The 23,170-nt window shown below is 38.5% G+C and overlaps 1 protein-coding gene and 1 pseudogene across 2 annotated transcripts in view; one reads left to right on the top strand and one right to left on the bottom strand.

Annotated features, from left to right (window-relative positions):
- The window catches only part of LOC137240318 (acylphosphatase-2), a 459,684-nt gene that overhangs the window by 365,352 nt on the left and 71,162 nt on the right, over positions 1-23,170 (top strand). The window lies entirely within an intron of this gene.
- Positions 1,790-18,920, bottom strand: LOC137240003 (uncharacterized; annotated as a pseudogene).

Raw genomic sequence — 23,170 nt, 5'->3', positions numbered from 1 at the left:
GCAATCAGCGATAAAGTGCTGTTAGGTTCGAAGAAATGCGCGAGCGCTTTCTGACGACAATAAGTAATGCATTCTATGTATTTAATTAGCGAGCTTTGCTCATATTGCTTTATACAATGGTTTTTGTAATTGATATTAGATAAAAATTGTAAGTTTACAAACGGCGATGGTTACTAGCGTTGAACTCGAATCTCCAACATTCACATCGGTGCAGCCTTTAGCTGCTAAGCCATATGAAGCTCAGCTCCCGAAAAGCTAGCTGATGAAGAAGTGGAATTCAGAAACATGTCCTAGTAACCATCGCCGTTTGTAAACTTACAATTTTTCTCTAATATCAATTACAAAAATGCATTCTATGCTTGACAAGGTCAGACGGCGAGCCAACAGACGCGTGCACAAACATAAACCCAGCCTATCCCCAATTATCATGACCTCCAAAGAGGTTGAAGATGCTATCGTTCATGCTAAACCATCTACAGAAGTAGTATTAGAGGGATTTAATTATCTAGCGCATGTCTTCAACATGTCCTTGTCCACCTTCGTCATCCCCACAAAATGTCCAGGGTGCTTTCGCTGTTAAAGCCTGGGAAACCAGCTAACATAGGAGATTCTTATCGTCCGATATCTCTCCTATCGCCAGTAGCCAAGACACTTGAAGCCATTCTGCAAAATGTCGAACATCCACGTCAATGGCACTACGCTACCGACTGTCTTACACCCCAAAATCTTGGATGGACGTTTGATCAAGATCTACATTTTGGTGACATAAATCTGCAACTGTATCTTAAATCCAGAGCCGTTTTAAATTCTCTAATCTCTTGCCCGCAGAACTTGGGGTGAAGACAAAGAAACGCTCATTACCACTTACAAGGCCGATTGCATTCTACGCATCCCCGAAATGGTCCCCAACTCTAAATTTTACTCACAGGAAGAAAATATAGGCCTGCCAAAATTCTTCCCTCAGAACCGCTACGTCCCCAGAACACCACCTACACAATGAGGCGGGAGTACTCCCTATTAGGGAGAGAAATGAAATGCTGAACAAACAGTTTCTGTTGAATACCCAGAAACCTGGGCATCAAAACAGACATCTGATTGATGAGGCTACACCTCACAGGGGCTTAAGCATTATGAGGATATAGCGCACCTGAGAACACAGCCAAAAAGCACAAGCAGGTCCTCAGTGATATATATGCCAGGAATTTCCCGACGAATCCAGTTCTTAAATAAAAATACCCAGAACTCACAGAAAAGGAACGCACTCTCCCTAGGGAAACGCGCGCCACTGTAGCTCAACTTCAATCTGCGTACTGTAACAGGTTAAACTCTTACCCATCCAGAATCAACCCCGACATAGAAAATATATGTCCCGCTTGCAATGTGTCCCTACATGACACCAACCATCTCTTCAATTGTAATTTGGAACCAACGCCTCTAACACCCCTAACAGTAACACTATGGTCCACCCCCTGTTGAAACTGTATGTTTTCTTGCATTCCCGTTAGAGTATACTGATGATCAGCCGGGCCAATTGGGTGGGGCGAAGCACTACTACAACAACAACAACCGCCACATTGAACCTTCTACTCTTTAGGTGCCAATAATATAGGTCATAATTTTTAAGGGGATTTTTCAGATTAGGAGAACAAACGTTTTTAACACAATTGACACGATCAACAAATTTAAGACAGGTTCTGTAAAAAACTTCGTTTTACACGATATTTATTATTTACATAAGTTTATCACCTATTTTATACATATTTTTATTCGCTCAATCATTAATTAATTATCACTCTAGTAGTGTGAAAAAGCTGCCTTCTAATTGAAAATCATTTTCGTCGTTAGGTGCCGACGCCTTATCTTTGAATTCATTGAAAAATTTCCCATCCGCATTCTCATTCCAAGTCAGCATATATGATGATTTATTAACTTTCACCCCGCCATACTTTAGTTGAGGATATATACACTTAGCATATTCCAAGGGACTACTATACGATTCTGTGTGTGGCTTTAAGCCATAACGTTCCTCAAAAAATTCCAATATTTGTTGCTTGCTCGTAAAATTGTTAAACTCCAAGCTGAACTTCGTTTTCATATGACTGCTCCACATAAATGTAAGATGGTGATGAAAACATTGAATATGTATGTATGTGATCAGTGATCACCAGCACGTGTGGCAATATCCAACCATTGCTGAACACATTCCCTCGATGCTTCGGCTTCCACGCAGTGTACGTTAAAAAGTGTAGGATTTGAAAGTAAATCTCGTGCTGCCATTACAGCATCAGCCTGTGTTTGTGCATGCAAATTTTTATCGTCTTGGCAGGTGCGAACATTGCCCTTAACAATAAGTGGTTTTTGGATGGATTTCTTTACTTCAGGCATAGCGTTAATGTTACGATCTGATACCTTCTGCCACATGTTTCGTCCATGTAATGTCAAAAATGTTGCACCACATTTTTCTAATTGACGAGTCAGTTCCACTGTAGGTCGTAAGGATTGCTCTCCACTGCAATTTAATCAGCGTAATTTTACCAATATGCTAAAGTTATTTGGTAGCGCATGCCTTATAGTTTCTACAATATCTTTCACCAGTTCTGGATGTCTCAGCAGACCACAGCCATATGCTTTAGAAATTGCCCATGATTGCGGATAGCCCCAATTCAAAACCATGCCATCAACATACGGATATATTAACTTTGTAAATCCATGTGGTGTGTTCTTTTCAGTGTTAAAAATATTTAAAATATATATATTTGGCCTTTGTTCATATTATTGCAAGTTAAATTCGCAGATAATAACATTTATTTACATTTTCCAATTTCGGTTACGCTCTTTATTTCGACGCTCAACTTGTAAACATTTGTCAAATTCTTCTTATGATTTGTTGGCAACAAAATTTGAGAGTTGGCTACTGTTCTCCATAAAAATACATGCAATCTACTCATAATACATACGCTTGTGTTAAACTCATCTATATGAAAAACTGCTTATGTGGCGGAGCTATTTGTTATTCAATCCTTCGCTTGTGTACGCATATGAATATACAAATATTTATCATACTCCTATATAACTAGAACTACTCTAAATTTCTTATTATATTGAATAAACTAGTCTACAGTGAACTACCTAGAGGCATTGTTTTATTGAGCTATTTTGCTTTGAATTTAGAGCAAAACTCAGTCCCTGATTTTCAATTTATTCCGCGGTAAGAAAAAAGAGTCTCATCTTACAGCTATGTTTGGGTTTACTGGTCTGTAAATTACTAATTATTATATTTTTTGTTGTCTCAAGATCGAGTTTGTTATATTTGTAAAATTTATATTTTAAAAGCTATTCAAGGGGTTGCCAGCGCAATATATAGCTTCTCCAAACCAATTGTCAACCTCACCTACCCACGGCGAATCCTGTTTCATTGACAGACAAGGCTCTGGCGACCCATAGTTCTAATGGAACAAGGGGGTGGGGAGGGAGTGATGGTCTGAAGGTTTAATGTGGTAATATAAATCGTTTCCGAGATGGTCGGCCTAGTAGCTTAATGATGCTTTGTTACCGGAGCGTACCGGATTTATATCCGGCAAATGACCATCAATTTCGATACTACTGCCCAAAGCGTTTGGGAAATGTCTTTATCGTCAATACAATCGACCTCAAGGCCTTACAATAATTATTTTTCGTTATTGTTGTTATGATACATTTACATCATCATTATTTCTATTTATATTCTGTTTCTTGCCTCGATTCGATCCCGCTGTCTTACAAAAAAGTGGGCCGATATATTAACAAAAATTGTTAATACATTCCAGAGCTCGGGGAAAAGGTGTCAATAAATATGACACTATGGCATCATAGCCATAAAACAAGTCCAATATTCACATCGTTTCTGCAACAGATGTCGCAGCGCTGTGAAAATCATTTGGCAAGAAACAGGATAGAAGTAGAAATAAGGAAGACAACTTACTTGACTTATAAATTGCTACTTCTATTCCTCTTTACCAACTATATTTAATCAGCGTTGCGCCATCTGTTGCAAATCACTGATAATGCTGGATTATTAAAATTATGTCAAAATTCAACTCCAGTAATGATATGGTGCAACAAAATACAAAAATAAAAGAAAAGTTTCAAAATGGGCGTGGCTCCGCCCCTTTTCATTTAATTTGTCTAGAATACATTTAATGCCATAAGTCGAACAAAAATTTACCAATCCTTGTGAAATTTGGTAAGGGCATAGCTTCTATGACGATAACTGCTTCTGTGAAAATGGGCGAAATCGGTTGAAGCCACGCCCAGTTTTTATACACAGTCGACCGTCTGTCCTTCCGCTCGGCCGTTAACATGATATCTTGACCAAAAATCGATATACTTATCTTTACAAAATTTAGTTCACGTAATTATCTGAACTCACTTTGTCTTGGTATTAAAAATGAACAAAATCCGACTAATATCACGCCCACTTTTTCGATATCGAAAAATTAAAAAAATGCCAATATTCTATACCAAATACGAAAAAGGGGATGAAACATGGTGAATATAACTTCAGAAAAAACTTTGTATAATGGGTGTGACATCTACCATATTAAGTTGAAGAAAATGAAAAAGTTCTGCAGGGCGAAATCCAAGACCCTTGGAATCATGAAAGGAATACTGTTCGTGGTATTACATATATAAATAAGTTAGCGGTACCCGACAGATGATGTTCTGGGTCACCTAGTCCGATATTTCGAAAACGCCTTCACATATACAACTAAGGTTCACTCCCTTTTAAAACCCTCATTAAAACCTTTAATTTGATACCCATATCGTACAAACACATTATAAAGTCAGCCCTGGTCTACCTTTATGGCGATATCTCGAAAATGCGTCCACCTATAGAACTAAGGCCCACTCCCTTTTACAATACTCATTAACACCTTTCATTTGATACCCATATCGTACAAACACATTCTAGAGTCACCCCTGGTCCACCTTTATGGCGATTTCTCGAAAAGGCGCCCACTTATAGAACTATGGCCCACTCCCTTTTAAAATAATCTTTATTACTTTCCATTTGATACCAATGTCATACAAACACATTCCAGGGTTACCCAGGTTCATTTTCCTACATGGTGATTTTCTCTTATTTTGTCTCCAAAGCTCTCAGCTGAGTATGTAATGTTCGGTTACACCCGAACTTAGCCTTCCTTACTTGTTCTTTTATCGGTTTATTGATAAAGGATTGAAGGTTAGATTCGAGCTCAAGGCCAGAACAATTCTTTTTTTTTTAATTTTTCTATAATTGAAAAATAGTATTTTTGTTTTTGGAATAGTAAGTAGAAAATGTTTCAGACAACCTGCCATAGCTGCGCAGATAGATCCCTTTCGAAGGGTGCTAAGCGTTCATCATCAGTACGCTTTAGGCATACTGCGCTAACCATTTAGCTATACAGCGGTAGTTTGTTTGAGTGATACATTGCTACTTCTATCCTCTTTACCAATTGTACTTAATCAGCGTTGCGCCATCTGTTGCAAATCACTGATAATGCTGGATTTATTTATATTCAATTACTTTGTTTGACATTCCCATGTGCTCTTGGTTTATTAACAAGTGTCTTTGTTTCGTGTCGTGCTGGCTATGTGATGAGCTTGCTCATATGAAGTGCGCTAGTTTGACGGCAAGGTCATGCGTTGGTCGTGCTTGAAATGCGGATCCACGGAAGTGGATATTTTTAAGCTTTTCAAACATTCGGGTATGGCATTTGCTAAATCGGTGAAGAACTTTCTACATTGGGGGATAAATTTAAGTATTATGAAAACTTGCTTAAAACTTTTAAATGTATAACCGATTTACCTTCTAATGCTAATAGTGACAACCGTGGAAGTAAACGAAAACGGACTGATGTCTGGGCTGGCGTACTGACCCTTGACCCCGTTTAAAACATCCCGAACCCAATCGTTCCCACACCTAGCTCCCTTGAATTAATAAACTTAGCATCCCCATTTGTATGAATTAAGCGGGGACCGCCCTCATTGCTTTTAAATGTATGAAAAAATTTATTTGAAGCAATTTTTAATTTATAATTTCATTTAATAATTTGGGAAAAATTTAAACAACGTGACATCAGGAGGGACCAGGCGACAGCTGTTTCGATTATACCTTGTAAATCTCTTCAAAGCCTTTTCTCCCGGGAGTAGGATTTCAACCCTACGATGGTTGAAGTGTTACAAACGCATTCAGCCACGTAATGCTTATCCAAGTCCACTTACAGAGGAGCATTCAACATCAAGGGCACCTCCAACAAAACCAACAGCTAAAAAAATATTGAACCTGCAATCCGTTCTCAGTCGACTTAGCCTGGAACTAGGAAGTTAGTTGTAATCCCTCCTAAAAAATCCAAAATCCAAGGTCAGCCATAACAACGCAAAATTGTATATTTCCAAAATGGATTGGTATATTAATAGTCCTATGCATGAGTAAATAGCGAATTAATGGTGACTTATAACCATAAAGCCATAACCAGATAAAACAGCTGATCACACCTACCTTATGGAAATCAATGTAATCTAGTTAGCGTTATGGTATGGCACCATTAATCGAGCTGATCGAGCTGTCTTATCTGGTTATGGCTTTATGGTTATAAGTCACCATTAATTCGTCCTTATAGCCCGAGTTAAAGTTGACATAGTCATAACGCCATAGTCATAACCATATTTTTACTTATCCATATCAAATTGGCATCAGTTATTGGTGCTTAATCTAAAAATCGTGAAAATTTCATAAAAATGACGAAAACGCAAAACGGTACAAACATATACCACAAAACATAAGTCTCTTAGTCAAAACGTATCCAAAACAATAAATTCTCCAACTCAAATATTTTTAGGTTATGGATATGGCGAAAAACCAATTGGTTGGCTATGATATGGCTGTCGCTTTCACGAATAACACTCAGAAGATTGCGCATACACGAGTTCAAAATACGTCACACTTGACTGCTTGAGCGAATGAAAGAAAGAAAAAAACCAGAGCCAAAGGAAAATGACGTAAAAATTGCCCATAAAAAACAGCTGATCTTCTGTTTACATGCGTAATGCGCAATGTTTTGTGTCTGATTTGTGCTCGCTTTAGCGTTATGGTATGGCACCATTAATCAATTACATTTCTTGTGTTCCAATGGTACATGAGCCAGATACGGATAGAGATTTAACATGCAAATGCAACAACAATGTGATCCATATGGAACACGAGGATTGATTTCGTCACAAATCACCTTCCCAGATTTCGCATTCACGAGTTTAAAATTGCTTCGTTCTGCGCATTTACGTCACAGTTGATCCTTGAGCGAACAGCTGATATGCTGTTTTATAGTCTTTCATACAAAATATAAAGCCATGTTTTGTTTCCTATTTTAATGAATAATTGTTCAACTAAAAGTTTTTTAAACGTAAATGTAATGGAAAAATGTATCGTTCTTATCGGTCAACTCTAACTTTAACATATCTGAACACGATTTGCCAAACGTTTTGTGTATTTTTGGGCAGAGTGCCGATATAATGTTGTTTAAACGTTTTTGTTTTTGTATTCAATAATCGAATGTATCTAAATTTAATTTTTGTTGTCACACTTATACTGCTACAATCTCAAAAATTGTATAGGCTGTCTTGTTTTGATTTCGAATCCAAAACACATTACGAGAATTTTCTATTAGTAATATAGGAGTATTACATATATGAGTATTGTACATTTATTCAATCCATTTCCTATACCATGTTACAGAATATCCACACGAGAACGCGAGGAAAGGGAATACAAAAAAGTGGAACAAGTGCAGAATACATACATTTGTCAAAAAAAAAAAAATAAATAAAAAATCGGACTTTATAGAGATTTTTATGCTGATTCTAACGGTATATTTCCTTTTTGGTGCAAATGAATGGATTGGGGGTAATTCCATGTCAAAAGGCGAATTTTTCAAATCAAAATATCTCCGAAACTAGTGGATGGATTTCAAAAATTAAAAATCGAGAAATAACTTATAAAAATACCTTTCATCTGATGTATATATATCTTTAAATTTTCTAGTCTTTATTTACCAAAAATTTGAAAAAGGCCTTTTTTGGTGGAAATTTTTTAAATTTTTTTTTTTTTTCAAAAAAGGCTTAACTAAAACTATTAAAAACTAGTCTTATCTATTCCTATATTAAACACAGCTTCCTTTTAACCTAGTTAACTTAGTCTACAAATTTTAAACATATAAATTAAATTAGCTTTCTTATAACTTTCTTATAACTAAGTGTACTTAGTCTTAGTTATTATAATCTTAACTATGCTACATTACTTACAAATCTAACTCTATATCATAATCATCGTCATCTTCTTCCCTAACTGTAGGACTCTTTCGAGGATCATATTATATGATCATTTCAAAAAATTTTTTAGTAATATCCACGTGCGGGAATTACAACTTTTAAAAAACATATATTTTGCTAAATAGCCAAAAAAAAACCTCTTTCTTCCTATGATACTGCGGCAAGGAATGTTTCGCATGGCGCCACGGGCCTTCAATGATATTTGTGTGTTGGCGGGATTCGGGATCTTTAAAATTTTTAGAATGGTTCATTCTAAAATGCGTATAGTCTTCGTCAGATAGATAATCGTATGCCCTCAAAAAAAGAAAAAACATTATATTGCTAAAATTATATATATAACGAATCAAAGCCAACCTTCCAGAAATCGGACACAATCATTGTGTTTGGCAAAATCCAATCTTTAATTATTTCCAACAAGGTGTCTTTATCCCTTCATTCCACGGGCACAAGGAAACAATTGTTTGACCCCCTCTCAACCCCGCCAAACACCCATTGCCCTTCGACTCGATGACCCCTGTGGTACTTCCGGCGTCCGAATTTGCTTTCGTCTATTCCGGCGACTACTCCCAATCCACCAATCTTCTCTTTGTGCAAGACCATCCCGTCATACACGACCTCGCGGCAAAAACTGCTCCAATCAACAGCGGTATGACGGGATAGCTCCAGCTCCTCCATAATAAAATCTTGCTGGACATTCTTGCACCACAAGTAACAAAACGCCAAAACTTTGAATATTGGAAGTTTGGCTTTATCGAAAAAAGAGCCGTTTCTTAGCGATATTCGAACGTCGCACTTTTTCGGTTTCTTCCCCTTTGTCTCCTTCCAGCATCTATAGTAAAATTATATAAAAAAGATATGTTAAAATTTTAAATTTTATTCTTTTTTAAAGTCAAGATCAAAAAATAGACACCGAAAAAACTGATTTTTACATACAGCATTCCCGTATATGCTTTCTGCGTAGACCACACTTTCAAAAAATAACCCCTAGCCGATCCAAAACCGTCTACGCCATGCACAGTAATTCTGCGTAGAACACCCTTAGCCGATCCAACACCGGCTGCGCCATGCACAGTAATTCTGCGTAGAACACCTTTCTACATAGGCGGCTTTCGGCCCCGCTTATAAAATATAACCCTGGGCTACGCCATGCCAAGTCCGGGTGTGTGGTATAACCGTGGCTACCGCCACGGTGATGTTCTTCTGCGTAGGCGGCCTTCGGCCGCACTTAAAAAAAAATAACCCTTAGCCGATCGAACACCGACTACGCCATGCACAGTAATTATCCTTAACCGACCCGACACCGGCAACAAGAAAACTAAAATAAAAACTCACCTCCAAACAAACCTGTCAATGTTCTGGGCGCACTCGACCAATTCCATTTCACAGCCCTCTGCACAAAAATATGTACCTTCATAAGGCACCAAACACCACTCCTGAAGATCTGCTAGTGCATCTCTTGTTAATGGGCCACTTTCGTTACAACCGAAGATTTTAAAATTTTTTAATAAGTTTAAGTTATCCATGTTATCACGCACAATTAAATTCCACTTTTGATAATAACGGGCTTTTTACAGTTACAGAGTTGCCAAGAAAATACATAACAATAAACATAGGAGTTATAAGGTAATATCAGCTCGTTCACGAATGCAAAATTTTAAATAGTTTACCTTTGACGTATATTTTAGCAATAAAAAATTAGCAATGTTATACATTATGTATTTTTGCACTTAATTAATACAATGCATGAACCCATACATACATAAATAACATCATATATATACCAACATGGATAAAAATAATTGAACTCATATGACATCTTCTTTGTTTTTCGCCCCTAAATAATTAAGTTGTACCTTCTAATATAAAGATATGTATACAAATTAAAGGTAATGAAATTATCTTCAACACGATAGTATTAAAGTTTTGTCAATAACACATTTTTTCGACTTATTATTCGATTTATGATAAGTTGGCAATCATTTTCCCATAAAAACATAATTTTATTATAGAAATTTCTTCTAAATATAGATATTTTTTTATATCAAACAAAACCCTATTTTATTACCTATCTAAAGACATTAAACTTTTCAAGATTGACTCAATAGTTTCAAAGATATTTTGTTTTAAAAAAATGTAAAATTTACCTTTTGGCGTGGAATTACCCCTATAGTTATTATTTGCACCAAAAAAAAAAAAAAATTATACGGTTGAACTCACCAAAAACACCACTACCGATACTCATATAAATTTGTTTAATTTGACAAATGTATGTATTCTGCACTTAAGCCTTATTATCTATTAGCCCTGTTGCAATCAGAACTGAATGCTGGGAATTTGATGCTACATAAAATAGTATTCCACGTCCGACACACTCTAAATACAACACCGTATGCCCTGGGTTCACACCCCGGGCAAACCAACATCAAAATTTTTGAAATAAGGTTTTTCAATTAGAAGACAATTTTTCTAAGCGGGGTCGCCCCTCGGCAGTGTTTGGCAAGCGCTCCGGGTGTATTTCTGCCATGAAAAGCTCTCACTGAAAACTCATCTGCCTTGCAGTTGCCGTTCAGAGTCGGCATTAAACATGTAGGCCCCGTCCGGCCAATTTGTCGGGAAAACCAAGAGGAGCACGACGCAAATTGGAAGAGAAGCTCGGCCTTAGATCTCTTCGGAGGTCATCGCGCTTTACATTTATTTTTATTAGGAGAAGCGTTAAACAATATGTCGTGGACGTATTTCCTCCGCCACGACTAATGAATTTACATACGACATCAAAAATTACTCGTGAGTAAGACGCATCGTTTTTGGATCCTAAAAAATATCTACGATAAAAGTACTTACTTACTTAACTTATTTAATTGGCGCTCAACCGTCTAAACGGTTATGGCCGTCCAACAAGGCGCGCCAGTCGCTCCTTCGCTCCGCCAACCGGCGCCAATTGGTCACACCAAGAGAGTTTAAATCGTTTTCCACCTGGTCCTTCCAACGGAGTGGGGGCCGCCCTCTACCTCTGCTTCCATAGGCGGGTTCCGATAGAAATACTTTCTTGGCCGGAGCATAATCTTTCATTCGCATAACATGGGCTAGCCAGCGCAGCCGCTGTGTTTTAATTCGCTGGACTATGTTGATGTCTGCATATAGCTCGTACAGCTCATCATTAAATCTTCTTCAGTACTCGCCATCGCCAACGCGTAGAGGTCCATAAATCTTTCGAAGAACTTTTCTCTCGAACACTCCCAAAGCCGCTTCATCTGCTGTTGTCATGGTCCATGCTTCTGCCCCATATAGCAGAACGGGTACGATAAGTGACTTGTAGAGTATGATTTTCGTTCGCCGAGAGAGGACTTTACTTTTCAATTGCCTACCTAGTCCAAAGTAGCATTTATTGGCAAGATTGATTCTTCGCTGGATTTCAGTGCTGATGTTGTTGCTAGTGTTGATGCTGGTTCCCAAATAAACGAAGTCTTTTACTATTTCGAAATTATGGCTGCCAACAGTAGCGTGGTTGCCAAGGCGCATATGCGCTGACTCCTTGCTCGATGACAGCAGGTACTTCGTTTTGTCCTCATTCACCATCAAACCCATCTTTACTGCTTCTTTTTCCAGTTTGGAGTAAGCAGAACTAACAGCGCGGGTGTTTAGGCCAATGATATCAATGTCATCAGCTTATGCCAGTAATTGCACGCTTTCATAGTATATTGTTCCAGTGCGGTTAAGTTCTGCAGCTAGTATAATTTTCTCCAGCATCAAATTAAAGAAATCGCACGATAGGGGGTCACCCTGTCTGAAACCTCGTTTAGTTTCGAACGGCTCGGAGAGGTCCTTCCCAATTCTGACTGAGCTGATGGTGTTGCTCAACGTCATTTTGCACAGCCGTATAAGTTTTGCGGGGAAACCAAATTCAGACATAGCGGCGAAGGCGGCTTTAAAGTCGACGAAGAGGTGATGTGTGTCGATTCTCTTTTCACAGGTTTTTTCCAAGATTTGGCGCATTGTGAAAATCTGGTCGATGGTAGATTTACCAGGTCTGAAGCCGCACTGATAAGGTCCAATCAGCCGGTTCACGGTGGGCTTCAATCTATCGCACAATACACTTGAAAGGACCTTATATGCGATATTAAGAAGGCTGATTCCACGATAGTTGGTGCATTTTGCAGTATCCCCCTTCTTGTGGACTGGGCAAAGAACACTTAGATTCCAACCGTCGGGCATGCTTTCGTCCGCCCATATTTTGCTAAGAAGCTGCTGCATGCGCCTTACCAACTCCTCGCCGCCGAACTTGAATAGCTCCGCAGGCAATCCATCAGCGCCCACGGCCTTGTTGTTTTTTTTTTTTTTATATTCCATCATCATCGATTGCGGGATCGGGTTCTTCATCTCTGCGCGGTGAATTGCTGCCTCCATTTAGGAGAGCAGAGAAGTATTCCCTCCATAATCTAAGCACTATCTGGACATCAGTTACAAGGTCGCCGTTTTCATTCCTACAGGAGTTTGCCCCGGTCTTAAAACCTTCCGTCTGTCGCCGTATTTTTTGGTAGAATTTTCGGGCGTTATTCCTGGTGGCTAGCAGCTCAAGCTCCTCGCACTCACGCCTTTCTGCTTCTGCTTTTTTCTTCCTGAAAAGGCGTCTCGCTTCTCTTTTCAACTCACGATAGCGTTCACACACTCCTCTTGTCGCGCTCGCTTTTAACGTAGCCCTGTAGGCAGCGTCTTTTCTTTCGGTTGCAACGCGGCATTCTTCATCATACCAGTTGTTTTTTCGGGGCCGCCGGTAACCAATTTTTTCCTCGGCGGCAGTACGAAGTGCTTTGGATATATGCTCCCACTGCTCCTGTATCCTTCAGGATGAGTTGTGCCCTCAGAGAGCAGGTGTGAGAGTCGAGTTGCGAAATCATTGGCAGTCTATTGTGATTGAAGCTTTTCGACGTCTAGCTTTCCTTGTGTTTTTGTTCCTTGTTTTTAGTCGCGTTGAGGCGGGTGCGTATTTTGGCTGCAACGAGATAATGGTCCGAATCGATGTTAGGTCCTCGGATCGTGCGCACATCTAAAACACTGGAGGCATGCCGTCCGTCTATCACAACGTGATCGATCTGATTGCGAGTATTTCGATCAGGAGACAGCCATGTAGCTTGATGTATCTTTTTATGCATGAACCTCGTGCTGGATACGACCATGTTTCGAGCACCGGCAAAGTCAATCAGCCTCAGTCCGTTAGGAGAAGTTTCATTGTGTAGGCTGAACGTTCCGACTGTAGGGCCAAAAACACCTTCTTTGCCCACCCTGGCGTTAAAGTCGCCAAGCACGACTTTTATATCATGACGGGGGCAGCGCTCATATGTGCGTTCTAATTGTTCATAAAAAGTGTCTTTCACCTCATCGTCTTTCTCCTCTGTCGGCGCATGGGCGCAGATGAATGATATATTTAAAAATTTTGCTTTTATTCGGATAGCGGCGAGACGCTCGTCCACAGGCGTGAACGCCAGCACTTGGCGACAAAGTCTCTTTCCCACCACGAATCCGACGCCGAAACTGCGCTTATTCGCATGGCCACTCCAATATATGTCACAATTTTTGATCTTCTTTCTTCCTTGCTTCGTCCAACGCATTTCTTGGATGGCGGTGACGTCAGATTTTGCTTTGACGAGGACATCAACCAGCCGGGCATCTGCACCAATCCCATTCAGGGAGCGGACGTTCCAGGTGCATGCCCTTAATTCATTGTCCTTCAAACGTTTGCTATGGTCGTCATCAATAGAGAGTGTATTTATCGGAGGCTTGTTGTTATATTTCATTGGAGTATGGTTTTACGTGGCGGGTCCCAAGCCCAGCGCACAACCCGCTCAGCGGGGGTGAAAATATTACTTGGCACGTTTATATAGCGAGCCGCCTGCTCCAAAACAGACGCCCGCTTGCAGCCGCACCTAGAGGTGTACAGACGCTGCCGATGAGATCTCCCCCGGCTAGCCCTTAAACCGATTATGTCAGAGTGGCCTAGCCAGGTAGTCGCCTTCTCACATTAGGTCACCCAGAGGATACTTGGCCGCAAGCGACCGGCAGTAGTGAGCTGCTTGATAAAAGTATTCACATTTAAAAAAAAAAAATAATATATTTAATTTGAATAAATGTATTTAAACTTATTAAGTTATTTTTTTAAATTAAAATAAAGAATCTCGAAGTACTTTTCTCGAAGCTGAGTCACTTTCACTGGAATTTTTTTAATTTAATTTAATTTAATTTATTTGGATTAAAGTCGACACAGACACAATGCGGCCGACTACTAAGATATATAAAACATAAAATTAATGTTACAATTAAAAATAATTAAATTCAACCATACATATGAAAGAAAGTACAAAATATCAGGCCAGACGTGACAGTATTGAATTATGCAACTCGGAAAATAAACATTCAAAACTGATGCAGTTAAACAATTTGTTGTAGTGCGAACGCCAGCTTCGCAGTGGATTATTTTTTGAAAAATCTTGTCGGCAAAGTGGTAAATAAAAAGGCACAAAATGCCTAGACGTTCTACCAGGAACAGCAAAATTTAGTCGACTAACAAGATCAAATGAGTCGATCTCGCCCATAATGAGCTTGTGAATGAACATTACCCCGAGTAAAGTTCTTCGATTTTCTAAAGTAGGCAGATTTAAAAGGAGAAGCCTATTTCACGTGGTGCGAATATAATGAATTGCTTCTATACTGACTCAATACGCTTTATAAAGTTTTGATACCCTGGGCACCAGACACACGAACAATACTCTAAGATTGGTCGTACCAACGATGTATAGAGGGTATTAGTCAGATACGGATCATCAAACTCCTTAGCCCATCGCTTCACAAAACCTAGTATACCCGTTGCTTTGCTTAACATTGATGAAATATGCGTATTAAAAGTCAGTTTAGGATCAAAAAGAACGCCTAGATCACTTACGACAGATATACGCTCCAAAGGCATGCTGTTTAACGTATACGATGTCAAACTTGGCTTCACTCGGTGAAATGTCATTAGTTTGCACTTCGAGCAATTCAAAACTAGTAAATTTGCAGTACACCAGCATTGAAATGAGTTCAGGTCTGCCTGAAGAAACTCCACACGGGAAGACTCCGAAGGCAAGTATGAGTAACAATGTTTAACATCATCCGCATACATAAGAGTTGGGGAATGTATGAGAGTTTGTGGGAAGTCATTTATAAACAAGGTAAAAGGTAACGGACCCAAATGACTACCCTGAGGCACACCAGACGTTACATCAAACAACCTAGAAAGACTGTTTTTAAACAAAACTTTTTGAGTCCGATTCGCGAGATAGCTTTCGAGCCCTGCAAGTAAATTCTTCGGAAATCCAAGTAAATCAAGTTTGTAAACTAAAAGCTCATGATTGACAGAGTCAAACGCTTTACTGAAGTCGGTATTGGTCACATCCGTTTACCTATTGTTTAAAAATCCATCTATTACAAAAGAAGTAAACTCTAGGAAGTTGGTAGTAGTTGATCTACGCGGCACAAAACCATACTGGCAGGGCAATAATATGGAGCTACACATGTGTTGAAGTTGACATGTACTTATTCGCTCAAATGTTTTGGGAATAGCTGAAAGCTTAGCTATACCTCTACAGTTCTCGATACTAGACCTACTACCTTTTTTGTGCAAAGGTATAATAAATGATTTCTTCCAAATCAATGGAAAAATGGCAGATTCCACAGATAATTGGAATAATTTATGTATCGGCTCAGATAAGTTAACTGCACAGTATTTAAGTACACAACTAGGAACACCATCAGGAACCGGAGAAAAAATCGGTTTCAAACCGAGAAGGCTCTGAAGAACAGTATTCTTATCAATTACTGGATTAGGAATGCAATTAAAACTTTCCAAGTTGTAGGAGTGTTGACCGGGTTGAAAACGTTTAGATGAGTAGGTCGACTTGAAGAATTCTGCAAATAATTCCACAATACCATTATCAGAACTAGCATTCTTGCAACCAAAAGAAAAGGTAGCTGGAAAACCAGATGTTTTCCTCTTGGAATTAACAAAACTGTAAAATCTTTTCGGATTTTTGAAAAATTGAAATTTACAACTGCTTAAGTACAACTTATAACATTTTTGGTTTAGACAATGAAAGTTGCAACGAGCAACCGAATATTTAGAAAAATCGGCAGAAGATCCTGATCTCTTGAAACGTTTATAAAGCCTAGATTTAACATTATTGAGTCGTATAAGTTGTCTTGCGAACCAAGGTGGTTTACTTGTTCCAGCACTAACACATCGAAGGGGAACACAGCTTTCCAGGAAGCCATCAAGAATACCGTAAAATAATGAAGTCGCTGAGTCGACGTCATTACTCGAATAAAGATCTGACCAGTCATGAGTAGCAATCAATTTGTAGAGCTTTATGAAGTCCGCCTTATAAAAGCATCTTGAGCGGGATCGAGATTTTAATTTTTAAAGCACAGCTCCTTAGGAGGCTGAACAATATCAATTGCTATTTCAAGCGTAGGATGTAAGGGATCTTCTGGAAAAGATAAAGGAGAAATACGATTGAGAGCAATACCCACTGATTCATCCACAAATACCAGGTCAAGAATTTTGTTTTTACAATTTAAAACATTGTTGATCTGTACGAGAGATGTATCTAAAATATTCTTAACGAAATCATGCTGACAGGTGGGAGTCAAAGTTTTTGAGTCGCTCAAGCTAATCCAATTTACCGAGGGTAAGTTAAAATCACCAAGAACAACTAAGCGATCTTTTTCTCGCAGCTGAGAGTACAAGTTTCGAATAGCTAAATTATGGCAATTGTAAACATACATACCCGACCGGGGCGGAATATATCAGCTACAAATATATAAGCTAAAACATCGCAGTGAAATCTTTACTGCTATAAACTCAATATCAAATGCGTTGTCCGACAACCGCAGCTCGGATGAAAGGCTTGAGTCCACAGCAATAAGAACACCGCCTGATCTAGATATACGATCACGCCGGTAAACGACGTAGTTACTTGAAAAAAGCTCAGCGTTAAAATTGTCAGGTTTTAACCAGGTCTCGGTGAAAGCAACAACCTGCGCTGTAAAAGTGAAACTGTTAAGAAAAAAGGTATTTAATTTAGACCGTAAACCACGAACATTTTGGTAATGAACGACTATAGAGAGTGAGTCGGTGACTACTTTTTTGCTGTACCCGCGGTTAAGGTCATAGAGTTTTTTGGCAGTATATTGGTATTTTTCTTGTACAAATGCACCACAGAATGCTCCGACCAAAAAGAACTGTCAAGAACACTATCAACATAAAGGTGCGGCACAGTTCTTTTAAAAGATGAAATTTCCCTTTCATATTTAAAGTTAAATTTGAAAACTTCTACACTAGAATTATTCATATTAAGTTTAGAGCATAAATAATTTGAAATATCGTCGACAGTCAATGAAGCATGCAACCGAGAAACAAAAATTGGTCTGCGAGGCGGAACGGCAGTCACCTCCCTAGGACCAACAGGTTGCACCGCGGAAACTGTCGAAGCAGAAATAGATGTTGACGTAGATGCAGAAGTTGATGTAGATGCAGGTGATGAGCCCACTTTCGAAGCAGAAATTGATGTTGAAGTTGATGTAGATGCAGAAGTTAATGTAGATGCAGAAGTTGACGTAGATGCAGCTGACGAACCAACTGTGGTCGACTTCTTACGACATTTGGTTTGCTAACACATGTACGTTTGCCTTTATTACCCTCACAATATACTGTGACTCAACAGCATACTTTGTGTTATTGGTTTTTGATGTAGTATTGTTTGTGGTTTTGTTGTGCGTGTCATTGTTATTATTATTTTTAACTAAACAAGAAGCATAGGTACTGGCTTTAGCGCGACCAATGCTGTTAGGTTTAGACACATGAGCAGAATTTATCTCATTAATATTGAGTGATGTTCTATGTATGTTAGAAAGTGTTGATGAAGCGCCATGAAGATGAGTGTCAGATAAAGAGCGAAAACGAAAGCTATTCAATGGCAATGGCTGTTTAACATGAAACTTCGCAAAATCTTCTCTCAAGACTTTCACATCCTTCGCTACAGCAGTGTTGTTCCCACAAAGGTATTTAAAATCAGAGCGAAGCTCTGCTTGCAAATCGCTAATTTGAGCACGAAATCGATGGCCTTCGTCAAGTGATAACTTCAGCACGGTTATGAGCTCTGCATTCTTAGCCTTAAGCAGGTTAATTTCACTCACTAAGGATACTAGTGTTTGTTCAATATTAACATTATTAACAACACTTCGCTAATTATCATTGTTTACAGTATCGACAATTGAGTCATTGCACAGCGCAGACAAATCAATTACTGTATTTTCAGTTGTATTTATTGTTGATGTAGCACTGACAGTGGGGGTGGCGAGCAAATAGAGCGACGTCGTTCACATGCACAAACCTTGCAATAGAAAGCACTATTGGTTTGACTCAAATAGTCGAGATCAGTAGGCAAAACACCGGTACAATGCAAATGAAACAGTTCACTGCACTGAGCGCATTGAATTTTAGGTTGACCGCGATCGACCCTATTTCCACAAATACATGGCATTTTGTATTAGGTATTCAACTAAAACAAAAACAATCAAAAATTATTTAATATTTACCAAACTACAAGCGAGCGCTTAGAAACACGTCCGAACAGCGCGAAGGTTGAAGGAATGGGAAGCTATTTCTTAGCCACTACTGCATCCTTCGGAAAATGGAAAAATTTCCATTTGTTTTCACTGGTTTTCTTGTTGTTATTACACCCAAATGCAGCACAACGCATTATTTAGGTATTTGGGCAACCTCAGACCGTGGACTTGCCAGATCCTAGCTTGGCAGGATCGTGGTAATTCGTCGATGAAAAGTAAATTTTCGGCGAAAATATATTGCATAGTGTATTCAAATAAAATGTTCAAATTATGAGAGCTGGCAACGCCCCGACCCCAAAAGTACCGACTTGCCACATCCTATCCTGGAAGAAACCCCTGGCAAGTCGGTTCAAAGAAGAAGCAATTGCACCAATATATGTTGCATAGTGTATTCAAATAAAATATTCAAATTATGAGAGCAGGCAACGCGCCGACCCCAAAAGTACCGACTTGCCACCTCCAATTTTGGAAGAAACCTTGGCAAGAAGGTTCAAAGGACAAGGTATGCTGGAACTATATTTTATTCCCAAGTCATACTTAGGGAGTTCACAAAGTGTACCATTGATGCTATTTCTACCTTCTTCTATTGATATAGCACACACGTGTGAACATCCTGTGCTATTTTATGCACTATTGTGTGTGCTATTCACCCAATTAATCAGCTGATAAGCAGAAGAGAAAATAATGCAGAATATAAATATAAACATAAAAATGCCTAGGAGGAGCGATAAAAGTAAAATAATAGCTGCCATTTGTCAAAAATATATATACGAAGTCATAATTGTGGAAGAGAGTAAGTAATCCAACACTTCCTTTGTGCTTTTTTTACGTGTTGATTGTAGGTGACGAAGACGAGCAGGAAGATATCGATGAAAGGTTCAGACTGAATATGCTGCTAAACAATCGCCGAGGTGTCCATTTAGGAATTCCTAAGTCAAACCAACGGGAACTGAATTTATTGGAGCATTTAGATGAAAATAGGTTTTGCCAAATGCTGCGCGTAAGCCAAACGGAGTTTGACCACCTTTTTAACTTAGTAAAATGTGATGATGTGTTTCGGAGTGATAACAATATAGTACAACTTCCGATTTAACTTCAGCTTAAAATCATACTTTATAGGTTGGGATCTTCAGGTGAAAGACTTTTGATCCGTAAAATGGCATCTTTGTTTAGTGTTGGAGATGGCGGTACTATGCAAATCGTAACTATGCTAGTTTTTCAATTTAAAGGGTAGATATGTATTCCGGCCTAATGAAAGGGAGCGTTTAAAGTTGATTGAAGCCGCAGAAAAAGAAATGTTTGGATGTGTTGGATACATTGATGGCTCCGAAATTAAATTGGCCGAAGCACCCGTAAGGCATCATGAGATCTTCTTTTCCCGTAAGCGCCAGTACTCCATCAAAATTCAAGTACTTTGTGATTATCGCTTACGCATAAGGCATTAGGTTCCCGGGTAATGTCCACTATGCAAAAATGTTTTCGGACTCTTTGCTCTCAAAACACCCACATAGGTTTTTGACGATATCGCAATGGATTGCTGGTGATAGTGCATATCCACTGAAATCATATCTACTGACCCCATTCCGCCAAAATAGTACAGAATACACTAGAGAGGAGAGAGAAATTGTTTCGGGGCTGTGAAAGAAAAATTCCCTAGCCTGAAAGAACTCAAGTTCAGATTGCACACAATACAACACAAAAGAGATTGCAATGATTGGATAATGGTATGCTGTATTTTGCACGACATTTTCATAAGCTTCAACAATGAGGATCAAGAATGTAGTTTAGAGCCAACTGCCAACTTATTACAGTTAACGAACCTTAGGGATAGTTTATTAAACTTTATTCAAAATCAACCCGGTAATTAATGCTACTATCAAAATCCTCCATCATCATCATGACAAAAAAAGCTGGTTACTCCAAATATTTTTACTTAAAGCAGGGCTTTCAACCCATATCCACTTGTAGCATTTTTGTTTTTTTTACCCTGAAGAATATGCACAGATACAATTCACACTCTGAATCTAAAAAAAATTTCATAGCACTCCCATATGCCCTCACATTCATATAAAAGTGCTTGAATTTCTAAAAGCGCAAAGAAAAATCACTTCCGTATGAAGCCAAGGCACTTCGGCATGATATTAAAATGTACACTAACAAATTGACTTCAAAAAGTTTTAAAAAAATTGTGTAGCACTGAAAAAAGGCTTTGAATGAATAACTTATACTTTTCAATCATTTGTGTGTTTTTTATTAATAAAAAGAGTTAAACTAAAAAATATTTTCATACGTATATGAGGACATAATTTAATGAAGTTCTTCATTTAAACTTGAATTTAAATTCCCCATAGCGAAACGCTCTTGCATTTAAATTTCAAGAATTTTCAACTTTTCTTGGCTTTGGAGTTGCATTTCTTTAAAATTTTTTTCATTTCGTGCCTGCCTTTCTTTTAGCTCAAATTCCCTTTGCTTAAGGGTAAATCCTTTTTCCCTTATGACCAACTCCTTCTCTCTTGCTATAGTTTCTGCCTCCAATTTCTGCATCTTGAATGCCATTGCTTCAGCTTGCACCTTCATAATGTCGGAAGCTGCTGGCCGGCTGTATATACCTTTACAGCTCATGCCTGCTGTTGGACTCTGGGAGCTCGTGGTTGGGGTCATGTCAGAAGAGCATACCGGAATATGAGAGCTTTCCGTAATCTGTACCGGCCTTTGCGATTCGGTTTCAATTAATTGGCCCTCTTCATTTAAATTTGCCATTGTGTCATCGATTACGGAAGACTCGCAAATCCCGCTTCCAAAAATTTCCTCCAGCTCGTAAAAAAATTTGCAAATTTTTAGCAAAGTGCCTTGGAAAAAAATGTTGGCTATTGAAATTCATCGGCAAAGAAATATTTTAAGAACATATATACCTTTAATGGTATCGCCGGTCATGCTCCTTGCTCCCGTCGATCCCTCCCATGCTTTGGCTTTATTGTAGCCCGACCTCATGTTCCGCACTTTTGCACGCACCAGCTTCCACTCCATTGTGACATCCTTCTCCTCGCAAAACCGCTTATAGTAAACTTGAGCGGACGGCTTCTGCAAAATAAACGTATGCACGTATGTATATATGTATATTTCCACATAATTTTATTTTACTTCTGTGCAAACAAAAACAAACCTCAAGTAGCATATTTTCCAGTAAAAATTCAATAAGACACTTCTCATCTGCCACCGTCCATCTGCGAGTTGGGTTGCAGCGAATGCGCTTGCTTTTGACCTGGAATCAAAAAGTGTTTAAAAAGCCAAATGAGTTTGCATTTAAAAAAATATTACTTACTTTATTATTTTGCTCTAATTCCATTCTTCTGTTTTATTAATTAATACTAGTAATTACTTCTGATTTCGGTCTTACACAAATTTTAAAAATGATAGTAAGCAAAATCAGCTGAGCGTATAGCATACACAAATAGCACACTAAACATACCTTTCAAGGTTGTATTGAAATAGGAATATTTGTGAATGTGAAACAAAAACAAAAGTTTTACAACTGTGTTAATGCAATAGCATGATTAAAGGAATACGATGAATAGTACATATTGTGAACTCCCTAACTATCTCGGTTTTTTTTGTGGATCCCTTCTTTGTGAGGCAGGGGTCAAAACCCCCATTTTCATAGGTTGATTCACATAATAGTCTACATACACAACAAAAGTGTACAAACTATTAATTTGTAAAATGTCATATAAACCATACCAAATATATTGGTAGTCTAAATTGGTGCATCACTGGTTCAATTTGTATAACAAGTTGCTTAACTACTTTATTTCCCACTATATATGAAAGAGTATTTTTTAAGAACCCGCTATTATCATGTAATTTGCAGAGGTGATCTTGGCAGGATAAAAACTTGCCAGCTTCTAAGTTCGCTAGTCTTCTATCAAGTGCTAAGTACCAGAACTCAAATTAAAGATTTTATATTTTTTTTGCGTAGGCTTTGCTAAATTTTGATGTTTGCACGATTTTTAAGCTAGTTTGAAGAAATTTTTTGACAATGAAAGTGTGTTCTTTGTGCAAATCCACTACTGGAGCGGCAGTGCTAGAATTCTCTGAAGAGTGCTCCTAAAACCTTTCCATAAGTGTATTGTTCAGGAAAACAAAAATGTTTAAGTATGGAGATCTT

Source organism: Eurosta solidaginis, chromosome 2, assembly GCF_040869045.1.
Source record: "Eurosta solidaginis isolate ZX-2024a chromosome 2, ASM4086904v1, whole genome shotgun sequence".
Lineage (NCBI taxonomy): Eukaryota > Metazoa > Arthropoda > Insecta > Diptera > Tephritidae > Eurosta > Eurosta solidaginis.
Note: the sequence above shows the minus strand (reverse complement) of the source record. Positions and strands in the feature narration are given on the sequence as shown.